The 12,243-nt window shown below is 37.6% G+C and overlaps 1 protein-coding gene across 7 annotated transcripts in view; it reads left to right on the top strand.

Moving 5' to 3' along the window:
- GRM3 (glutamate metabotropic receptor 3) overlaps window positions 1-12,243 on the top strand; it is a 207,274-nt gene that overhangs the window by 169,962 nt on the left and 25,069 nt on the right. The window lies entirely within an intron of this gene.

Genomic DNA, 12,243 nt, shown 5'->3' on the forward strand with positions numbered 1-12,243 from the left:
ATCAGCCAGTATTCTCCATCCCCTCCCATCCTCTCAGCTTCCTCTCTTTTTTTGCTTCTCTCTTTTCTTCTCTATCCTTGCCTTTGCCCTGTAACTCCAATTCGAAAGAAAACAAACGTTTGGAATTTGATTGCTGCCGTGAAATCATTTTTCAAATAATTAAGATTCATTTCCCTCTCTTGTTGTTCCCTGCTCTTTTCTTTAAAATATTTTATAAGCTAGAACTAACAGAGAAAGTAAGTTGTTACCTCTGCAGGGCTTTGGCATGAGATTAAGTGCCAAATCCTACTTCCTCCTTTCCTTCCCCCGGGTTATAAACACATAAGAATCAAGAGCCAAAAGAAAAGTCATTTCAGTTTTTGTTAATAACTGAGCAAGTGCCTGATCTCCCCACCCCCTCAACCTCCTCCCCAGTACATGCCTTTTCTGATATTATAGCTAGAATACTGGGCAAAGGCCAGAAGCCAAAAAGCCTTTGGTTTCCACAATCCCTGTCTAATGGCTAAGTTCTTAGAGCGATTATAAGCCTACTTACCCAAACATCCATACCATTTGTACGAGGAGCGAGTGGTTAGTCTTCCTTCCCCACCTGTTGCAGGTGGAGCAGAGATGCTAAGCCAGTGCCACTCAGTCTGTATAGCCTGGAGACTGGAAGTGCAAAAGTGGGTGCGAAGATGACCGAGGTTGGTCCTAAGCAGCTGGTCCTTCTATCAGTCTCCTGGAGGTAGAAGAGCATCTGCCTATCTCTCTGAATTACTTTGATACTAGCAATTAGAGAAAAATAGTCCAACCAGTGAATGCTAGACTCCACCAATCAGATCTGTACATTCTCTGTGGAAGAGAAAAATAAAATGGGAAAAGATGGAACCCAAGGAGCAGAAATTCCCTTTTCTTAGAGCTAAGACTAAACCGCAAAGGATACCATTTTAGGAAAGCTGGATAAATCTTGTCCCCAAAATTCTTTCTCCAGAGATTTCAAATTCCATCATCAGTAATCTGTCCACGATGGCCTTTCATATTATGCCTTGACTATGCTCTCCTTCACTATGAATGTCCGTGAATGTAGAACTTTGCTTAGGGCTACATAGGAAGTTTGGGTATTGGGAACAAGAAGGTATGCTGAGAGAAAAGGGGGAAGAGAAAAAGGAGTGGAAGAAGGCTGGTGTAAGCAGACAAAGAAGAAATGTAGAGAGGAACACAGACATAAAGAAAGAATGACAATAAATAAGTGCCTATCAATAATAACCTTAAATGGCTTAAATGCTCCATTCACATTGTAACTTACTGCAGGGCAGGTTCTCCTACCTCTTTGAGGGAGTGGAGTATTAAGATACATTGGTAAGATCTGGAAACAGCCCAAGTGCCCATCAGTAGATGAGGGGATAAAAAAGCTGTGGCACATTTACACCATGGAATATTATGCAGCTGTAAAGAAGAAGGATCTCATACCCTTTGGGACAGCATGGAGAGACCTGGAGAGGATTATGTTAAGGGAAATAAGGTAGTCTGAGAAAGACAAGTACCACATGGTCTCACTTATATGTGGAATATAATGAACAAAATAAACTGATGAACAGGATAGATACAGATATATAGAACCATGGAGGAGTCGGAGAATTTCAGGGGGAAGGTGGGGGTGGGGAGCGGGGGGGAGAGTAATCAAGAGCTTAGATGCGTATGTACATGACCTATGGCCACAGACAATAGTGCAGAGAAGACCTGGGGGGGGGGGTAGGTGTGGGGGAATGCCGGGTGGAGGGGATCAATGGGAGGAAAAAAAGGGACATCTGTAATACTTTCAACAACAGTTTAAAACAATTTCTTTTTAAAAAAAAGGAGAAAAGGAGTGGAAGAGCCTCAAGGTTCATCTCTCTACTTCATTATAACACACCTGCTTGATGCTGATATGCAAATGCCATAGTTTTCTCCACTCATTTAAAGGATGACTTTGATTAAAGTTTTGGGTGTTAGCAATGCCTTATCCCCTGATTTTTCAGTAAAAATGCCATATGGAAAATGTGGGAATTTAAACAAGAAAATTATGCATTTATGTATAAATTTATAAAAAGTAATATTACTTTGATGATAGAACCCTAACATATTCCTTAAGCATAACAACTATATATTATATAAGTATATATTACATAATATTTAATATATTAATATATATGTGTAATTTATTCATATATCATAAAATATTTTAAATGTTTAATATACTACATAATATATAAATATATACATATAATGTATAGTCTATAATTAATATATGTTGTATAATTAATATATGTTATATGTTATATGTAATGTGTATGTATATATTATACATTTGTTGCTCTTAAGGGATATGTTAAGGTTTTATCACCAAGTTAGTTTTATCTACTTCAATAATTTAACATGATTAGATGAAGAGTGGAAATAAGACTCAGATGAGCCAAAACGATTTCTGAGGTTGATCAATTTCCAGGAATATTTTCAAAATAACCAGCTTTATGTTGCCCTTAACACTGTTATTTTTCTGAATAATTCAGATTAGAAATTTTGGCCAAAATTGGGGAGAAAAATTTAAAACTATTCTTTGGAATTTTGTCACCTTAATTACTTCCAGTGGAAGGAAATGGGGTTTGGAATTTTTTAACAATGTGTCAGTGTGTTTGATGATCTGACAAGGTCCCTTAAATCTTGTGGTTCAATAAAGCAGCCCCTCTCAGGGAAGACAGGACCGTGCCATGCTACAGCGGCTTGGGAACATCCTGACAACCTAACAATAGGCCTGCATGCCGGGAGTTGAAGTAATTTATTTCCGTATATTCTCTCAACATGATGCTACGCAGAGGGTCAGAGGCACGGCCATGCATGTGTAAGGCAAGGGGATAGAAATGAACTTGCTTCACTCATAGCATTTCAGTTATTGCCTGCTAAGCTGCTGTGCTTACCTCTGGAAAGTTTATCTTTGAGGTTGAATAAAATTCCTGTTGTTCTGCTTTTTATATGAAGTAATATGTTTTTTGCTTAAAAATGGAAAGCTTATTTTATTAAGTATTCTTGTTACTGCGATTGTATTCTTCAGAACATTAACTCTCTACCATTTTTCAAGCACATTTTTGAGTAGTTTGTGCTGCTGACTTACTAGGACCTCTCTGACAGGGGGTTTCTCAGTCATTTTCACCTCGTGCCTCTCACAGCTTACTCTTCTGCGGCATTTAGATCTGTAGCACAGCAGGCGAAGTGATTTAAGGGCAGAACAATGGGAAACGTACGCCTTCTTTTCTTTTAAGACAGGGATATGTACTTCTATCCAGCTTAGTTTTGACAAAAGGCTTTTTCCCCCTGCTTTTTTAAAAAAAAACTGTGCTCTACTACTTGACATAGTCACATTTAAAAACATGAGGACAGATTAAATTTGTCCTCAGAATTCACAATTTCTTTTCACAAAATTGAAAACCTTTGGTGGGCATTGCAGTCACAGTGTTCCTGGGTGCTTGGGTTTGTGCTGGAGACATCACGTTAAACAGGAGGAAATTCCCACCAAGACCCTTCCTCGATGCTCCCCACAAATAGCTAGTCTTACTGTGAGTCTGCTCTAAAAGGTGCATAGTTCAGGTCTCCATATCCACGAGTTTCACATCTCGATTCAACCAATGTCAGATTCAAAATATTCAGAGAAAAAAAAATCCAACAAAGTTCCAAAAACCAAACCTTAAATTGCCACGTGCCAAGCACGACACTGAATCCGCATGAATGAAGTGATGTATAGACGTGCCTTGTTGTAGCCTATATGTAAATATGCCGTGTGCTAATGTTGTACATTTTACCTAAGGGACCTGAGCATCTGCAGCTTTGGGAATCCTTGGGGGTCCTGGAACTAATCCCCCACAGAGACCAAAGGGTGACTGTATGACATGACACCTACTCCTGCTACACACAAGAAATTGCTTCTTTCTTCGAATGCGATTGACAGCAAGGAGACATCTAGCTGAGCTGAGTGATTTTTCGAAAGTGAACAAGAGGACAACCACGGGGGTCTGCGTGAAACGGGGCCTGTGGGGGTGGGGGTCCAGTGGGAACAGGGGTCAGGAAAGCTGCTGATGAATGTGAAAGAGTGAGGGTTTTGAAAGAGAATATCGAAGGGGACTGTGTAGGCTGGAAATGACTGTAGGGAGAAGAAACAACTAGGTAACAGTAACCTCAATATAAAAACACCATGAAGAGTCAATCTGGCATGAGTGTTTTCAATTTATAGAGGCTTGAGATTATCAGAATATTTCTAGAAATCCAAACATTTATTACCCTGGACCAGGGTTTCTCAATCTTCGCACTAGTGACACTTTGGACTGGATGACAGTTTGTAATGACAGTGTGTTCTGTGCACTGAAGAATACTTAGCAGCACCCCAGGTCTCCACCTGCTAGATGCCAGTGGAGGTCCCCACCCCGAGTCATGACAACCAAAAATGTCTCTATACGTTGCCAAATGTTTTCTAGGAGTAGAACCACCCCTGGACCAATGGTTTTTAAACTGGGCTGCATAGTAATACAGTAAACTATCTAAATACAAGCACAAAGGCCCACTTCCTGAGACTGACATTTAATTGGTCCTTGGTATGGCTATTACTGGCACTTTTTTAAAATTCCTCAGATGATGCTATTCAGTCTATTCAGTATAGTAATCACTTTAGCAAACAATTAAGGAATGCCTACTATATGCCCAGCATTTCCTTAGATGTTGAGGGTACAATGATGAAGGAGGCATTGTCCTTGGCCTAGAGGGGCTTAGGACCTAATGAAGAGATGGCCACACAATGGATACTTTTCTGGTGTGTTATAGTCAATGTCCTTAAAGCTAAATGTGCAGGACACTATGTCAGCACACAGAGAGAGCTGGTGGCCTAATGGCACAATGTTTGAGCTAGTGCTACATTTCCACCCGAATGGCTAAAATTCAAAGGCAGCAACATTCAAGCAGTAAAGCAACGGGACTTGCATGCATAGCAGTTTCACTACTGTGTATATATGCACACATACATACACTTGTATACACACATACACCAGAAATGCATCCATTATGGGAACAGTCATAGCAGCAGGTAGCTTCCAGTGCCTCACCCAAATCCCCTTAGCTCTCACTGTTCTTATACATGCCGATGACTCTCTGTCAGAGAGCTTTCTCTGGCCACAGGAGCGTGTTCTGCCTGTACCTAGAGGAGACCAAAAATGCCATGACATTACCACCCCTGGAATAGACATCAGCCAATCACAAATAAGAGTTGTCCCATCCAAGCTAGTGAGTGGGCTGGGGTATTATGTTCCGACTCCCATTCTATGCCCTCTCCCCAAATACCCCAGGGAGAATGAGACCCACATGTGCTCACTGATGCACTCTATATTAGATTCCCTCTCCTGTCCATATCTGACTTCTCCACTCCCCTGTAAACTCCCAAATCAACTTCATGCACTCAAATCTATGTCAGGTTTTACTTCTGGGATAACTCAGCTAAAGACACAGCATTATTCATAAATAATGCTGTAGCTTCTCATCACTACTGGAATGAATCTCACCAAACTAATTTTGAGTAAAATATGTCAATAAAAAATAAAGCATACTTTATGATTATATTAATATAAAGTTTAAGATCAGGCAAAACTTGTTGTTGGTATTAAAAGGTATGATGGTGGTTATCTTTGGGGAGGGAGAAAGGGTAGATAGGGACAGGAACAGGGAACTGGTCATGTTCCATTTGTTAACATCCATAATGTTACATGGTTATGTTCACTTATTTTTACCCTTTTTCTGTATATGTATTTCAATTAAAAGTTTTTAGAAATCTAAACATCATAGGGAATGTGAGAAAAGCCATAGATTATGTAACAGGGAGGGCAGGAGTTGGGGAAGAGAGGGTAGAAAAAGATGTAGTAGTAACATTAGCTCACATTAAGGAGGGTCTCTAACCAAAGATTCAGTAGTCACCATAAGACTTCCAGCTAAAATAAATAAAATAAGCCAAGGGAGGCCCTGAGACTTATCCTTGAATTGGGAGGTAGAGGGGATCAGAATCTCACTAATGTTTTCTCACTGCTATTTTGTCTGTGTCTTGCCTCCACATTTGTCATTCTAAGAGTCAATTGTTTCTTTCTGAGCTACCTTGAGTACTAAAAAATTTCAGCAATAATATGTAGAATCTACATAGGGAAACAAATAAAATGTACTGTAAAACGAAGCGTTAGAAGCATTAGCCATGGTAACTTTTTAGAACTAAAGAGAGTTCTTTTCAAAAGTCATAACACTATTTTTAAAAGCCATGCTCATCCTGGCTGGTGTGGCTCAGTTAGTTGGACTAGTGTCCCATACACCAAAAGGTGGTGTTTTCATTCCCAGCCAGGGCACATACCTTACTTTTGGGTTTAATGTCCGGTCTAGATGCATGCAGGAAACAGCCAATCATACCAATGTTCCTCACTGTCTCTCTCCCTTCTTCTCTCTCTCTCTCAAAAAAAAAAAAAAAAAAATCAGTTAAAAAAACAACAACATTCTCTTTCAACAGCTTTACTCACTTTCACTGTGCACCTTTGGTATTTACTGAGCATTTTTCACAGGTGAGACTGAGCATCTAAGGCATCTAGGTGGTCCTTTGCCCCAGCAGCTATGCTCTGTTGGTAAATAATTGTGGAAATCCATCAGCAATTTTATTCTTAATCAGTAGGTAAATTAATTACTGATAGCCAAGGTGTCATTCTTATTTCTTTCCTATCTCCCACTGTATGATGCTTGTAAAAGATTTTGTTTGCTCTAGTCAAAGGATTTTGATGTCTTTACCTTTTGACCTCTAAAAGATCTTTCAAGGGAGATGCCATTTTCTGTCTTCTCATCTATGTCTTTATTCCAATTCACCAAATTAGCTCACAGAAACCTCAGTGAGGGCCTGGTTGCAAAGTGTTGTAGTTGGAGCCACATTGCTGTCAGTAGCTTTTGCAACCTTCCTTAGTATTTGTGCATGTGAACCCAGGCAGTGGCAGTTATGCTTCCACTACTGAAAGCCTGCTAAGAGTCCCATTGTTGTCTTACCTTAATTGTTGGACTTCTGTGTGAGAGGGAAAAAATAACCGTTTTAATTTTCTCTTTCCATTGACCTGTGATATTTGTAAGGCATAGACTCGCCTCATCTCTACCAAGTGTGCCCTAGGAGCTCTGGTCACCTTGACATTAAATGTCTCAAATAAATCCATTTGAGAACGGGTCAGAACTAACTGGCTAATGAGCTAAACTGAGAAGTAAATTCTCCTGACTTGGCCACATCGGGTTCCTTCTGTAAAGTAGGGGCCTGATTTTGAGGAACTAGTATAGTGAGGGCCTTGAAATTAGATTTTGGAGAAGTTTGTAAGTCTTTTTGAGAAAAAATCCACCATCTTTCCAGTTCTTTCTTCTCCCTTTAGTTTGGGCTTTTCATGCTGTTGCAACAACAAAAGGTGAAGTGATTTATTTTTCCATCTCAAAAGATGTTTGCTCCCTTGGTGAGATTCAACTGGAGAAATGAGAAACTCCCCAGAGTTTCCTCACTCTAAAGTACTATACAACTGATCTCCAGAGAACCATGGTGATCGCTCACTGGACTGTAACTATTTCTCAGGTGAGCCATCTGACTTTGAAGTAACTCTGAGTGTATTGGGAAGGTGACAGGATCAGTCCCCTAGGCATTCAAGCATCTCTGTCACTTGAATTCACTTGCTCCTGCAGCACCTGAGAAAGAGCTTGGTTTTCTTTCCTGCCTCCTCACTGCCCAGGCCAGTCATATTTGGAATAGACATTCAGAAACAGGATTATTCTCACATGTGGAATACTTGACAGACATGGTTTACCTTTTCTTCTAGGCCCTCCTATCTCACTCTAATATAGACACAGCCACCCTTTATCCCAAGCTGAAGACAGTGGATCTTCATTTAGAATTTATAATGCACATATTTGAAGTATTACTTTAATGTGTTTCATGTATTTGAATGATTTAGACACTAGACCATAGTTCGATGCATATTTAACAAAACAAATTTAAAGGTAAATTTATATTAAAACACAAAATTCTACCAAAAGTACTGTTTATTCACCCCCCACTTATCAGCACTTGTTATAATATTTGCAGCAGTCCCATCTTCATAATTACTTTGCAAACTGTTCTGCCTGACCTTGCTCAATTATTCCTTATACTTTTTAAAATTTTATAATTTAAAAAAAAATTTTTGACAAAAAGACGTACTTAATTTTTATATGAATTCAGCAAGCTCATAAGAAAGAGCAACAGCCTCTTGCTTCACCCTTTCTTAGGCCAAGTTCATTCATTTTGAATCCTTTGATAATGTCCTCCCTCTATTTTTTCTTTCTTTCTGGAACCCCCATTGATTGAATGTTGGCATTTCATAGAATATTCTCTAATTTGCCTGTTTTATTATCTACTTTCCATCTCAACATTTTTTGTCAAACTTTGAGAGTTTTCTCAAATTTATCTTTCAATCTTTATATTGAATTTCTCTTTCTCCTATTTTATTTCCAAAAGCTCATCCTTGCTCTCTGAATGTTCCTTTTTAAGAATGAACCATACCATCTCTTATCTCTCTGAGCATATTATTGTTTTAAAGCTTTTGTTTTGCTTTATTTACTCCACTGTCTCTATATACTCCGGGTTTCTTTTTCTGGGTGTTTTAGTCACTCTCTTTCAGGTTAGAAGTTTACTTAAGTGTCTGGTAATCCTTAATTGTCAATTTATGTTTTCTTATGTTATTATTATGTATGCTCCAAACTGCTGTGTATGAGTTCCCTTGGCTCTACTTCAGGAATGTGTACGGGTTTTATGGAATGTATTGTATAGTAAATATTTTAAGGCAATACAATCTCTGGTGCAACTACTCAACTCTACTGTTGTAGTTGGAAAGTATCCATAGATAATATGTTAACAAATGAGTAAGGCTGTGTTCCAATAAAACTTTAATTGCAAAACAGGCAACAGGCAGAATTTGGCCCGTGGGCCATAGCTTTCCAACTCCTTCTCTATATCAATGATGATACTTCATATTTTTATACTTTTTTAATAGCAAATATTTAATAGCCAATATTTTAGCAAAAAAAACAAAAACAAAACAAAAACAGAAAGAGAGAGATAAAGGAAATGTGACAAAATGTTAATAAATAGTTAATTTGAGGTGATTCCAGTGCTATCATGTCTATTACACTTCTCTTCCATTATTTCTGTAGGTTTGAATTTTTTCAAAATAAAAAGGTAGGGAGGGGGAAAAAATGATGAAAAGACTAACTGTATTTTGTCATTCTATTTTAAAATAGCCTCATAATAAATAGTGGCAACATTATGTAAAAGCCAAAGCTAAAGTCCTTACTTAGGATCTTTTAAAAAATTGTCAGTGCTCAACATTTTCAAACAATTAAGAAAAAATGGGAATTGAAACATTATTACTATATTTTCAAGAGTAAGAATCAATATCAGAAGTATTTTGTTATATCAAACTAACTGTTTATGCTTATAAAAACTGCATTAAAAATTTAGGGACTACTTTCATATGTTGCAAATAAGTAAAATGTTGAATATTTTGACGCATTTTACATCAAGTATAAGAACCTCAAATGTGTTAACTTTGTTATTCTTAGACAACCAGTCTCCCCAAATATTCCATTGATGGTATTAGATGATTTCCAGAAAAGATTTGTAAAAGGAACGTTTTACATCTGTACTGCTCGTTATTAATCAGCTGACATGCCAACAATCTTATCAGTAACCCTCGCCAGCTCAAAACACACAACACAGTCAGTTTTCTCCCCTGTTAAACATATTACTTTTATGAAATTTTGCATTCAAGAACAGCTGTGAAAATAGTGAAATACTTAAATTAAAGATGTAAAACATATTTATTTTAGAAATATTTTCCTGAAAATCTAGTAACATCAACTGAACACTGGTGGAGATTGATCATGTAGAGTAAAATAATTAATTAATAATACACCTGAAGTTCTTATACTTGATGTAAAGTGTGTTGAAATATTTGACATTTTACTTATTTGTAACATATGCAAGGAATTCATACAATTTTTAATAAAATTTTTCTAAGCGTAGACTAAACAGGTTTAGTTTTATGTGTCATAAGAATTCTGATATTGATTCTTACTCCTGAAAATATAGTAATAATGTTTCAACTCCTATGCTCACTTGTCCTGACAGATATTAAAGCATAGCAGAAACCTGTGGCAGTTGCAAAAAGATTATCCTGCCGCGGGAATAGATCAAGAGAAATAGCATATAGCATTGAGAGTTGAATATCATGCAATTTAATATTTGGCAAGTGTCATAAATCAGTGGAAAAGGATCAATTTATTTAGTATTATATTTCTTTATAATTTTCATTTATAATTTACAAATTAAGGAACAGAGTTGGAAAAGTTAATTTGCCTAAGGACTTATGACTATTAAAAGACATAGATGAGAATCACACATAGTTCATCTAAATCAAAACCCGTGCACTCATCCACTACATCATTCTGTCTCACTATGAACTTGAGTGTAGACACACACAGACATGTCATTTGTTTGGCATATGTGGCAGAAAGCTAGATGAAGGTTAGTCATGTCAAATGGCGGGTGAGATAACAAGATCACTAAGAGAAAAAAACAATAATAATAAGTGAGGAATAAATTTAGCATGTTGGACGACATTTACTAACAGACTTTTTATGTGGTATGAAATCTCACTGTAAACCACCGAACCCAGCCCTCTAGGGGCACCTATGGGTCCTAGGCAGGAGAGGGCTATTAGTAAAATGTGAAGTTTTATTTCACCAATGACTCAAGGGATGCTTTTCTTCCATAAAATAACTGAATCCAAGAACAATAAGATGTCTCCCACTGGGTGAAACAACATGAGCACCAGAAATGGTGGCACAGAGCTCGGGGAGGAGGCAAAAGGACAGCAAATACCTGCAGTGTAAGAAACTGCAGTGTCCTCCAAACTCCACTTTCTCATGTCATAGGAGGATTGTAGTTGGGGACATTAGCTAAACCACATTCACAAGCTTCTCTTGAAGTTGGGTGTGGCCCTGTAACTAATTTCTAGTCAATGAAGTGCCACTTTCAGGTTTACCCTTTGAAGAAATAGATATACCTGCTTCACACTCTCTTTCTTCCACTGGCCAGACACTGATGAAGATGAGGCTCTAGAAATTGGTATGACTTCAACCTACAAGGAACCTGGGTTCCTGAATCACCATGTGGAAGAGAGACACCCACTGATGAAGACCTTAGATTGCTGCATGGGGGAGAAATAAAATTCCATTGTGTTTGAGCCATTAAATAATTTTGGGTCTATTTATCAATACGGGCAAGCCTGCCCTAATACAATTTATTTATATGCAAAATTCTTCTACATCTAAGGAAATAGTAAATTTTGGCAGTGTGAAATAGTATGTAAGCAGTAGTTCAGAGTAGGTGACATAAGAATTGGTGATCGGAGTGACAGAAGGTATTGGCAAGAGAGACATGATGAGCAGCAGCTAGAAGAGAAGAAACAGATGCTTAGAGGACTGCTGCTTAGGAACTCACAGAGAGCTGCAAGAAAGGGACAAGTCTGAGAGCAGATCATTTCACTGAGGACTACTGACTCTTTACAGTTAGAAACAAACTTTAAAGCATAGTTACCTACCTTCTTTATACTGTTGATGCCTTAAAAATATTTGAGTGATATGTGTTCATGTGGATAGAAACACGCTATATACAGACACATGCATATGTGTAGTGAAAATGAAAATATTCCAAAACATGAAAATATTAGCACTGAAGGATTATGGGTGGGTTTTCTTTTTTGTTGTTGTTGAGTCATCTGAACTTTTTAAAAGAAGCATACCATACATTCATAATGAATTTTTTTCATTTTGAAGAAGAAAAATTCTATTAATTGTATATTTTTATACAAATATTTAAGTGACTATACATAAATAAATATGTAATAAGGATGAGATGCAAAGTTTTGTCCAATTCCTACCATGAAATCTTTCAAGAAATGAATATTTACACACCATAGAGAATGCAACCACATGTTTGCCAGTTCTCCTGTTACACAATAAGCTCCTTTGAAGGCTGGCACTGTATTGTGCTCCTGATTATCACTGGCACTTCACATGCAGGAGACACTGAAGAATGTTAAGTGAATGAATTTATGCATACACAAATACTCTAGTAACTTTTAATGTGTAAATTCAATG

Source organism: Miniopterus schreibersii (genome assembly GCF_964146895.1).
Source record: "Miniopterus schreibersii genome assembly, chromosome: 9".
Taxonomy (NCBI): Eukaryota; Metazoa; Chordata; class Mammalia; order Chiroptera; family Miniopteridae; genus Miniopterus; species Miniopterus schreibersii.